The sequence below is a fragment of the Euprymna scolopes genome, chromosome 8 (assembly GCF_053919585.1).
Source record: "Euprymna scolopes isolate OS-2025 chromosome 8, ASM5391958v1, whole genome shotgun sequence".
Lineage (NCBI taxonomy): Eukaryota > Metazoa > Mollusca > Cephalopoda > Sepiida > Sepiolidae > Euprymna > Euprymna scolopes.
In genome coordinates, this window is record NC_136489.1 from 56729028 (window position 1) to 56741521 (window position 12494).

The following is a 12494-nucleotide window of genomic DNA, read 5'->3' on the forward strand; positions in this document are numbered from 1 at the left end:
GAGTTGAGCAGTGAGATATCTGTTTACATTACACTTGAACTTCTGCATGTGAGTACAGTTGGGAAAGCAGGAACTTGGAAGGGAGTTCCAAAGTCTAGCAGTTTTGGGGAAGAAACTATTAGAGTAGAAGGCTTTCTGACATCTAGGGATCTCTACTGTATAAGGGTGGGATTTTGCTGCTTGTTGGGTTTGTCGGGAGTATTTACATCGAGGGGGTACAATGGTTTGTAGCTCGTTGGAGCATTCACCATTAAAATACTTGTAAAACAGGCAGAGGGATGCAGCATTACATCGATGATGACAGGTTAGGACCTATCAGGTTGGCGACTCTCTTCTGAACCCTGTCCAAGAACGAGAGACTAATAGCAGATGCACCAGCCCACATGTGACAACAGTACTCAATACATCAGCAAATAGTGGCCTTGTAGAGATACAGGATACCTTCAGGCGTAAGTAGTTTTCTAGCACGGTAGAGGGAGCCCACCTCCTTCGCAGCAGCCTTGGCAATGCTCTCAATGTATCTGTTCAATCTCATGTTTCCTGTGAACGTTAGACAAAGGAGTTTGAAAGAAGTACATTCAGGTAATGTGTCTTTAGTCATAGCTATTGGTGGTTGAGAAGGTTTCTTGTTATTATTGAAGGAAACAAGCTTAGTCTTGGCAGCATTGAATGTGACCATCCATTTTTGTTCCCATTCAACCACAGATTTGAGGTCTTTCTCTAGTGTTTTTGCAATTTCCTTAGATATGTGTTCATTTATTTCCCCTCTTGCCTGTTATAGAGAATGGTGTCATCAGCAAATATACCCATCCCTGAAACAATTTTATCAGGAAGGTCATTTATGAATATTAAGAATAATAAAGGTCCAATGATCGACCCCTGAGGCACACCCACATTTATATCATATTGTTTAGATGTATGACTGTCAAAGACCACCCGGATTCTTCTCTTATTTAAAAAAGATCAAATTATGTCAAGTACTCGTCCAGTGATACCGTAAGATCTGATTTTCCTGAGAAGACCATCATGCCAAACCCTGTCAAATCCTTAGATATATCTATCCTCACCTACTTTGTCCAATGAATGGTACATACGTTCAGAGATTACAGTAAAGATATCTGCTGTAGAACGAGCGTGTCTAAATCCATATTGTTGGTCAGTCAGAAGTTTGGCAGTTGAGAAAGGTGATAAACTAGAGCTTGGTTAAGTATGAACTCAAATATTTTGGTGAAAAGCGGGAGGAAGCTAATGGGGCGATAATTTAATGTATCAGTTCTTTCGCCAGAATTCTTGTAAACCGGTACTACAGAAGCAGTTTTCCAGCAGTCAGGAAAGCAAAATTAAATGTAACATTACTTGTCTGTAACATTACTTGTATGTAACATTACTTGTATGTAATGTTACTTGTATGTAACATTACTTGTATGCAACATTATATATATGCAACTTTTCTTATATGTAATATTACTAATATGTAACTGATATTGTATGCAAAATCTTTTATATGTAACTTTACTTATATGCAACATTACTTTTGTACAACTGCTGTGCAACATTACAAATATGTAACATTATTTAAATGAAACATTACCTATATACAAAATTACTTATATGAAACTTTACTTTTATATAATTTTACTTATATGCAACACTGCTTACATACAACATTACTTTTATACAACATTACTTTTATGCAACAATACTTATATGCAATATTACTCACATGCAACTTTGTTTATATTAAACAGATATTTTTTTTCTATTTTTTCTATTTTTTTCTCAAACTTCATAGTATTAGGGCCGTACTGATCACTGTTCCCACATAAACTAAGATAGATGTTTCCGATAAAGAGGAAAGTATTGCTGTAAGAAGCTAAATAAAACAAAAAATACTTCTTTAAGGTAAAAAATAACTGATAATAAGTATTAGATGGTTAGATTTTGATCCAGAAATCAGCAATTCTTCTCTTTTGTCATATACATCGCTCATGGAATGTGAGGAATAAAGAACAAAATAAAGGAAATGAAAGTTACGTGGTTGCCGAAAGTAGAGGCGCAGTGGTTGTAGCTAAACGAGTTCTTTGTTTTGCAAAGATGCACCAAAGATTGGAGCTTTGTCGAACACCTACCATGAAAATAACGTAGAAAAAATGAAAATAGAGTAAAGAAAGACTAATAAGAAAAAAGGTTGTAGGGAAGAGATTATCTCTTACTAGATTGTGAAGGCGATTACAACCTGTGCTTTATAGATTTGATGTTCAAATGATTGGCTTACAGCTCTCACTCTCAGACAGAGTCCACAAAAATATTTCAACCTTACCCAACTCCAACCTCTGTCCTATCACCGAAATGTTGCATCTCTGTGCCTGTTTTACAAGTATTTTTATTGAATGTGCTCTGGCGAACTCAAGGTACTTACACCCCCTCAACATAAATGCACCCGACTAACACAACAAGCTGCAAAATCTCACCCCTATACTATAGAGACCCTTAAATGCCGAAAAGCCTTCTATCCCTATTACCTTGAACTGCTAAACTTTGGAATCTACTCCCAGGTCCCTGCTTCCCTGGCTGTACTGACATGCAGAAGTTCAAGTGTAGTGCGAACAGGCATCTTGCAGCTCAACTCCCTACATTGTATCTCTGTCGAATTGGTCACAAACATCCAAGCAACGCTATGTCTAGTTTGGGGTGAAATAACTGTAAAAAAAAGTAGAAATTCAAATTATTTATTTTTTTACTCTTATTTGCTCCAAACAAGGGATCTTGTTACTTGAATGTAAGGAGCTACTATTTGGGATCATGGTAACAAGAGATTGTGGGGATTTGAGCAGCGAGATGTCAGTTCACATCACAATTAAACTTCTGCAAGTTATTACAGCCAGGGAAGCAGACAACAGAGAGGGAATTTCAAGTCTAGCACTCCGAGGGAAAATAGCTGTTAGAGTAGAAATAACTATAAGAGTAGAAAGGCTCAACGGTTAAAGGGTAGGATTTTGTTGCTTGTCAGGTTAGTCGGGAGTATGGATATCGGGAGGGCACAAATGCTGAGTTCATCAGAATACGGTCCATTAAAGTATTTATATAATAAGCACCAGGATGAAACATTGCGTCCAGATGTGGCAACAATACACCATGCATGGATAAATGATGGCTTTGTAAAGAGATCGTTTGCTTTTGCTCTTAATATAGTTTTATTGATTTTAGCTATCAAATAGGCTGTTTATTTGATAATTGATCGTTATCTGTATGGAATGAATCGTTAGTTGTTGGTTGTAGCAATTATTGATGATAAAACTAGAGAAGTCTTCAGAGTACAGGCTCATGATTATGAGACTGGCACACTACCGAGACACTAGAAATCCCACACCTACACAGTAGAGATCCCTAGATGCCAGTAAGCCTTCTACTCAAATAGTTTCTTCCTCTGAACTGCTAGAATTTGGAATTCCTTCCCGGGTCCTTGCTTCCCTGACTATACTGACATGCAGAAGTTCAAGTGTAATGTGAACAGACGTCTTGCTATTCAATCCCTCTGCTTGTTTTACAAGTATTTTAATGGTAGGTGCTCTGACAAACTAAAAACCCTTGTCCCCACCCCCTTTGACGTAAACACCCCCGATAAACCCAACAAACCACAAAATCCCACCCATTTACAGTAGAAATCCCTAGATGTAAGAAACCCTTCTACTCTAATAGTTTCTTCCCTAGGACTGCTAGACTTTGGAGTTACCTTTCAGTTCCTGCTTCCCGGACTGTACTGACATGCAGAAGTTCAAGTGTAATTTAAACAGACATCTTGCTGCTCAACTCCCTACTAGTACCCCTACAAATTATGTCCCAGATAGTAGCCCCCTACATCAAAGTGGCACTGTGCCTTGTTTAGAGTGAAAATGCAATTAAAAAAAATATATTTGCATAGTATCCCTGTAGATTTGGTCCCAATTATGTCAAATTGGCACTGTGCATTGTTTGGGATGAAAAAAAAAAAAGAAACGATTTAAAAAAATTTAATGACTTGATAACTGCTTCTGATATGATCATCACTAAAGAAACTGTGTCGATAGATCGTGTTTCAAGTGTTGTTATTTGTTTATTAAGCAAGTTAGATTTTTACATAGAACTCACAGAGATCACGCCTCAGGATTGCCTAGTCCGCATGAAATCCTTGCAGGTTTTTATCTAGACACAAAAAGACAGTACGGCTCAACATGTTCAGCTTCTTTTTTTTTAAACTTTTTTTTTTACTCCAAGCAAAGAATATTGCCACTTGAATGTAAAGGACTACTATTTATAATTGTGTGACCATGGTGAGTTGAACAGTGAGATGTTTGTCCATATTACATTTAAACTTCTGCAGGTTATTACAGTCAAGGAAACAGGAAACAAGGAAGGAATTACAAAGTCTAACAATCCGAGCGAAGAAACTATTAGAGTAGAAAGCTTTCCAGTATCTAGGGACCTAAACTGTGAAGGGGAGGGATTTTGCTACCTTTCTGGTCAGACAGGAGTATGTACATCAAGGGAGCACAAGTGCGATAAGTTCATCAGAGTACATTCCATTAAAGTACTTGTAAAACAGGCATCGGGATGCAATACAATGGCAATGGGGCAGGGATTGAAGCTTTATTGATACTGTAGAAATATATCTGCAAGTGAGACTTGTTGATCTTTACAGAGATGCGGGCTGGAAATGTAACTGTCTGTGTAAGAGAATTAACTATAAAGAAGCTATGTGTGCTACGACCAGCCGTGTCTGTGTAACTCAAAAAACCAAGACAACTACTATGATGACATTAAAATCACTAAATGCATGTACTTGGGTGTTAGTATCTAGTGTAGCATCTATACTGACATGCTTGATTAGAGTACAATCCTAAGTTAAGAGAGAATAGTAGGGGAAATATAAATAACCAATGCAGTGTTGTAAGGCTAGTCTCAAACACATGAAAGCCTAGTCATTTGATTCAAGACTGTGCTCTTTAGTTAAGGGGAGCTTGTTATGAATATATACTCCAAGTCCATGCATATATCTGTCTGAGTCCTTACGTCAAAGAGGAAGGTATCTGGTCATGTTAAAACAATTAGAAGAGATTGAGTAGTGTAGTTAGTTGCGCTTAGTGCTTGAATGTCTGGGGAGTTTACTAGCACAAAAGATTCTATATCTTTTAGATTAGGTCTAAGTCCATGGATATTGGTGAATGTGAGCCGCAAGGGAGGAGGCGAATATGTTTTGTTTGGGTTTCTGGTTTGAATGTGTTTATTTGCTTTGGACTTCATTTCATTTGACTTTTTAGTTGCCAAATCGTTAATCCAAACGACACAAAAGAATGTATAGAAAGTCCGTTGCCATTTTACTCCATTGTTTTGCGGTTCCGTGCTCGAAACATTTTTGCTTCCCACACATAGGCAAAGATAGTTAAAGGTCAATGGATCCTGATGCCAGCTTCTCCTAGATGCTCACTAGATCTTTGTTTACCTTAATACTAGTTGATGCCAAAACTGTCTGCCATGTGGTGTGCTACATATTGTGAACCCTATATATTAAGTTAGCTAGTGTGAATTTTGACAAGAGTCACATTGAGTGCATAACCCAGATCTATAAACAAAATCATTCTGAATAATTAAAAACACAATAAACATCTTACAGGAACTGTTTTCAAGATTTGGTGTGCCAGAAACTGTTTTATTTGACAATGGCTCGCAATTTTCGTCAAGAGAATTTACAAATTCTTGTAAAATACTCTTGATAAATCATTTAAAATTTGCAGCTTCCCATCCAAGATCAAATGGACTGGCTGAGAAATTTATTGATGCATTTAAAAGAGCGATCAAAAGGCAAATGGTGTCGAAGCGGCAAATGAAGAATTACAAAAATCTTATCTGTCTATCAAATAACACTGAATGTTAAAACTGGTGCAAATATGTCCTCTGCAAATTTAATGTTTGGTTGGAAAGTAACTTCAGTTTTTGATAAATTGATCCCTTCAAAAACAGAAACGAAGGAAAGAAATAATACTGTTCTGCTTCTCGGCATTTATTCTTCTGAAATCTTGCTTGTGATATCTACAGTACTTTCAGCAGTCAGACTTCAGAAAGCGTAAGTTGGGTGGATAGAATAAACTCGAATTAATGTAAGAACAAAATATTTAACGCCTCCTCCCGTTGTTACAAACGAATTTCTAAATAAAAATGTTACTATTTAGAAAACCATTTCTTAACATAGGTAGGGCGTGGACTTTGTTTACCATTCTGTGCCTTCTCTCTATGAAAATTTGGTAGATTATTAAATTAATTTGCTTTGCTGTAAAAGAAACACAAAAACAAAAATGAGATGCAATTAATAATAATAATAATAATAATAATAATAATAATAATAATAATAATAATGTCCCATATGTATGTGTGATAGTGCACGATACCTCTTGTATACATGGGAGCTTTACACTATCCCTGCATCAGAACCACAGGTAAAACAATTCTGGGCTCGGTGTTGCCACAAACACCAAAATATGAAAAATGTCAATTACAAATAATCCAAACCATGGGACCCAGAAGAAAGATCTGGGTGTCATGACTGGCAGGTGCTCCTTCGGTAGCAAGCATGGGGGACCCGGTCGTCATCTTGCGAATGTTGGCCAACTTTCTAGTTTCAGAAACTCAAATAACATGGACGCTGAACAGGTAGGTATAACCTCTAATTTCAGGGAACAAAATGATACCGAACATATTTCATCTTAAATATACATATGGAGATTATCGGAAACGAATGAAAGAACTATGGGACCTATCCAGTGACTACCATACGACAGAACAAAGAATTGCAGACCAAGCAAAACTGATACTCAAGAAAGGTTGGCTTTCTAGACTAGAACTAACAGAAATTCAGCAAAACATAAATGATGAAACTGAACAAGAAGCATCCCCCAATGGAACCGCATGTAGAGCAACCCCACAAGTTGAAGCCTCACAGGTAAAAACACCAAAAGCCGAGGACCAACAAAAAACAAAGTCTACAAACGTGGAAACCGAGAACAATGAAACAGAACTAACAGAGAATGAAGCAAATGAAATAAATAAAATGATACAGCTGATGAACGAGGAAAAAACAAAACTCCTATCGTTAAGGAACAAAGAGCAGAAGAAATTAAAAACAGAAACAGAGAAGGTTAACAAGCTCCTCCCACATATCCCAACAAATACAATCACAGACTTAAACAACCCAATTTACGCAGGCACCAAAATGGTAAGTATCAATCTCAAATCAGAAAAACAACCGGGGACAAGCGGACCAACAAAACCTGGATGGGAAATAAGACTAGAAACCCAACTACACAAATATAAAAAAGAAACCAAAATGATCAACAGGAAGAAAGCAATGTGGAGAAAATGGAATATTGGAAATGTAACTGACAGGGAGAGGCTAAACAAGAAACATGAAGAACTAGACCAAAAAATAAAAGCAAAAGAAGCGAGATTGAGGCGATATAGATATAAGTCTGAACAATGCAAACAAAACAGAGCATTCGAAACTAATGAAAGCCAATTCTACCAAAATGTGAACAGAGGAAAAACAAAAACAGAACAACCAAATCCGACAGTAACAAAACTCTACTGGAGTAAAATATGTGAAGAGCGACGAGATCACAATAGAAATGTCGAATGGCTGAAAGACATGAAAAAAGAGTTACAACAAATAGAAGAAGGAACAGTGAATGAAATCAACAAGGAAACCCTAAAGAAAACCATAGGAAAAATGACAAACTGGAGAGCACCAGGGCACGACGGGATACATGCATACTGGTTCAAAAAATTCACAACCTTACACGAAAGGCTAGTCCAAAACCTGAGAAGATGTATACAGGAAGCAAGCGTACCAGACTGGATGACAAAAGGTAGAACCACACTGCTACAGAAGGACACGGAGAAAGGAACCGTCCCTAGCAACTATAGGCCAATCATATGCTTACCAACTATGTGGAAGATACTGACAGCACAACTGAGGGAACAAATCTACCACTCCCTGAATAAACGTGGACTCATCCCTGAGGAGCAGAAAGGATGCCAAAAAGGAAAAAGAGGAACACATGACCTGTTATATATAGATCAAATCCTGAAGGAGGTAAAAAGGAGGAGAAAGAATTTAGCCATGGCATGAATCGACTACAAAAAGCGTACGACAGGATTCCCAAGCATGGATAATAGAATGCCTAAAAATGTATAAAATACCAAGCAGGATCACCAACGTAATAGAAAATGAAATGAAAACATGGAGACTGGAATTGACAGCTGATGGACAACACATAACCGAAATTAACATACAAAGCGGCATCTTCCAAGGAGACTCACTATCACCACTACTGTTCATCATAGCCATGATGCCCTTGAACAGTATTCTGAGAAAGTGCTAAGCTGGATACAAGTTCTCCAATACAGAGGAAAAAAATGAACCATCTGATGTACATGGACGATCTGAAACTTTTTGCAAGGACCGAAAAGGAGCTAGAGACACTAATCAACACTACCAGGATCTTCAGCCAAGATATCCAAATGGAATTTGGAATGGAAAAGTGCGCACAACTAGTTATAAGAAAGGGAAAACTGGAAACGACAGAAGGCATGGAACTACCCAACCAAACAGAAATTAGGGCACTAGGGGAACAAGACAACTATAAATACTTGGGAATTCTGGAAGCGGACACCATCGGAGCAACAGAAATAAAAGAGAAAATTGGGAAGGAATACCTCAGGAGAACAAGAAAACTCCTGGAAACGAAATTATATAGCAGAAACCTAATAAAAGGTATAAATATATTGGCAGTATCACTAGTAAGATACTCTGGACCGTTTATAGGGTGGACAAAAGAAGAACTGAGACAACTCGACCAGAAAACCAGGAAACTCATGACCATGCATAATGCACTTCATCCAAAGGACGATATTGACAGACTCTACGTGAAAAGGAAAGACGGTAGGAGAGAACTGATCTGTATAGAAGACTGTGTGAAGGAAACGAAAAAAGAAGTAGAAAAATACATAATGCAAAACACTGAAAGGATAATTATGGCAGCGAGAGACACTGAAAAAAACAACAAAACAGAAAACAGAGAGACAAACGACAAAACGAGAAAAGAGAAATGGGAAGAGAAACAACTCCACGGAAGATTCATAAGAATGACAAAAGATGAGAATAACGAAAACACCTGGACATGGATGCGAAAAGGACGTATAAACCGAGAAACTGAATCTCTAATAACTGCAGCACAAGATAACTCGATAAGAACCAACCATATCAAAGCAAGGATCGATAAAACACAAGAAAATAGCAAATGCAGACTATGTGGACAAAGAGAAGAAACGATAAACCATATAGTAAGTGAATGCAGCAACTGGCCCAAAAAGGAATACAAAAACAGGCATGACCAAGTGGGGAGCGTACTGACAAATAGTACAAGCATAAACCCGCAACAGCACTCGAAAACGAGAACCACAAAATCCTATGGGACATGGACATGCAGACTGACAAACCCATCCAAGCAAGAAGACCAGATGTCGTAATAATTAGCAAGAAAGATAAATCCTGTCAAATCGTAGACTTTGCTGTCCCAGCTGACCACAGGGTGAGCATGAAAGAAAAGAAGAAACGAAGCAAATACACAGAGCTAGCCAGAGAGTTAAAAGGGATTTGGATGATGAAAAAAAATCAAAATAGTACCGATAATAGTAGGAGCACTAGGAACAATTCTGAAAAACTTCGAAAAAAGAATGTCAGAAATTGGAATCAGAGGAATAACTGCAAAAGTACAACGACTAACGATAATGAAAACAACGGAAATATTAAAGAAAACTCTCAAATGCGGAGAATAATACAAGAAGACAATATAACGAATAAGCGTTACAGGGAATGAAGAACACCGAAGCTGCATATCTATAAGTTTTGCACCCACATCATGCATCCCCCCCTCATTGTTTCATCGCCGCTCCCCCCAATAAAAAAGTGATACCAAAGAGCCAAGAAGGGTCAAGAAGGACTGAAAGACCGAGGAGAGAGCGCTAGCCAGACCTCGGCTGGACAAGCGCAAAGAGAACTGGGACCTTGGGGAGGCTGAGTGCCACTCAAATTCCAGTATAAACCAATGGCCACTGCCAGCGAGAAATCAATGGTAAGAGGCTGTTGCGATGATGAAAATTCATTTGCAAATGCTATCAAAGGAGGTGGAGGGAGTTGGACGTCTGAGGAGACTTGTTGTCACTCAGCTTCCAGAGAACACCACAGGTTTCCAATCAGATCGTTTGTTGACTTGTGTGAAAGCTCCAATGTGAGCTAATAATAATGACAATTTGTAGATTAACACACTCAGCTAAATCCCCATTTCAAAATGAAATATTACTTTTATAGGTGATTACGTGTGAAACCCTTAAAAAACTTGACGAAAAGAAAAGCAATCATTTTAGAATTTAGAGTGGAAAATAATCTGTAATTCTTTTTTAGGACGCCATTATTTTTATTTTTTTTTTTTGTAGTAGTGTTACTTCAGAACAAAAATAATGTTCTGAAGTAACACTCGTCACTAACTGTGTTTTTTAAACTGAATTTAACTGATTTAATTTATTTTAAAGCGTTTACGCTTTAAAATAAATTAAATCATTAAAAACTTACAGAGCTAGGAAGAAAACGAACACTTAGAAAAATCGATTTTTTATCTTTTATAAAACAACAGTGAACAAGTAAAAATATCTTTAAAATATTTGGATTAACTTATGAGATTTTTATATGTGATTTTCACTTGTGGCAAAAAAAAAGTAAATAAGTGCAATAAAACAGGATTATTTCAAAGATGACCATTCCAGACAACAAAAGATCATATCAGCGCCAGAAAAAATTTAAATAAAGCTTGTCCAGAGCGGTTTAACCCTTTTAATTTAACTGTGAACTCTGAGGGGTAACATATTGACTTTTATCACCTAGGTGCTAAATTAAGTGTGAGCATTTCAAAGGGTTTCCTAAATAAATAAAAGTAAGTGACTCTTGATTATGTATTTTATTTGCCATAATTTACCAATAAAATAATTAAATTGGACCCAGAAATCCTGATTCCAGGTCCCTTACTTTCATGTTATAAATAAATATTCTTCTGATAAATAAATAAAAACATGTTTCTTTGTAATTTCCAGGAAAAAAAAATAAAAGAATCGTTTTGGAATCGAAAATGAGGCTCAGATTTTCCCCGATTCCGATACCAATTCCGATACCCCCAAAAGTTCTGATTTTTTCGATTCCGATTCCGATTCCGATTCCGATTCCAATTAATCGTCCCAACACTAATATGCAGTGACACTCTTTCCGCTGCTACCTCTTTGAACAAAATGCTATAAAATTAACGTCCAATGCACTTCAGACACAGTCATTGGATGAGTGATCACGGGCTAAAACACTTTAGTGAATTGATCACTACTTTGCAGTGTACTAATATTGAATGTACTAGAAGAAAATACTCATAAAAATGGCAGCACATCTGTAGCAGCCGATACTTGCAACAAACACAGGCAGAACTCGATTTGAAATCCATTTTCTCCCTGGCTTGTCCAATCACAAGCCAACTCTCTATCATGTGACAGAGTATATAAAAGGTGAAATCTGAAACCCTCCTCTTTCTCTCGCTGTTCTGCCAGCAGCTCACATCGGCCGAATGTGAGTACAACAAGCTAACAATGACTCTCTTCTAACTACCATTTAATTCCATGTGCGATACCCAAACAACATTCTTTATCATGCTAAAGAACATACACCAACATACACCCACGCCAACACATTAATGCACTGAAGACTTTGCCCTTTCTTTCTCCTTTAATCAGCTTCCTCCGTACCGACACCTACTAGCTATAAACACGTGTAAACAGAACTGAACTATTCTCTCCTTCAACCAGCCAGCATGATATTAAATCTTTCTTTACACAAGAACACTTCAACCTACTAACACGTTTCTCTCTTCTACTAAAGCTACTGATGAAAATGACAAATAAAGTTGTTTATCAAATGTTAAAATGAGACTTCCTTTGTTGTCTTCATTATTAACTAAACATGTCAGGTGTTGGCATCGCGGAATGTGAAAAAGGTAAAGCACTTGTATTTGTAGCTGGATATTTTTATGTGTGGCATCCATTTGCAAAAGAGGAGAGTAGCTGCTTTGAGAAGGACGAATTGAGGAGGACAGGTTGTCGAGAGTTTGACAGATGAGAAAATATCAGAGTTGAGATTTGTTGTTGCTGTTAATTATGGTGTTGGTGAAGAAGATTTATGTCAGTTTTCCTTTTGCTATTTTATTAAATTTACGCTATGTAAAACTAATCAGTTTCTTCTAATAAAATGTAATTTTTAGAGCCATGCCTGGCGCCACTACACATAATATTAAAATATACATGGTAGGCGATAATATTGAAGCTCTACTGATTGCAGGAGATTAAAAAATCTGCAATCTTATGATTGATCTGGA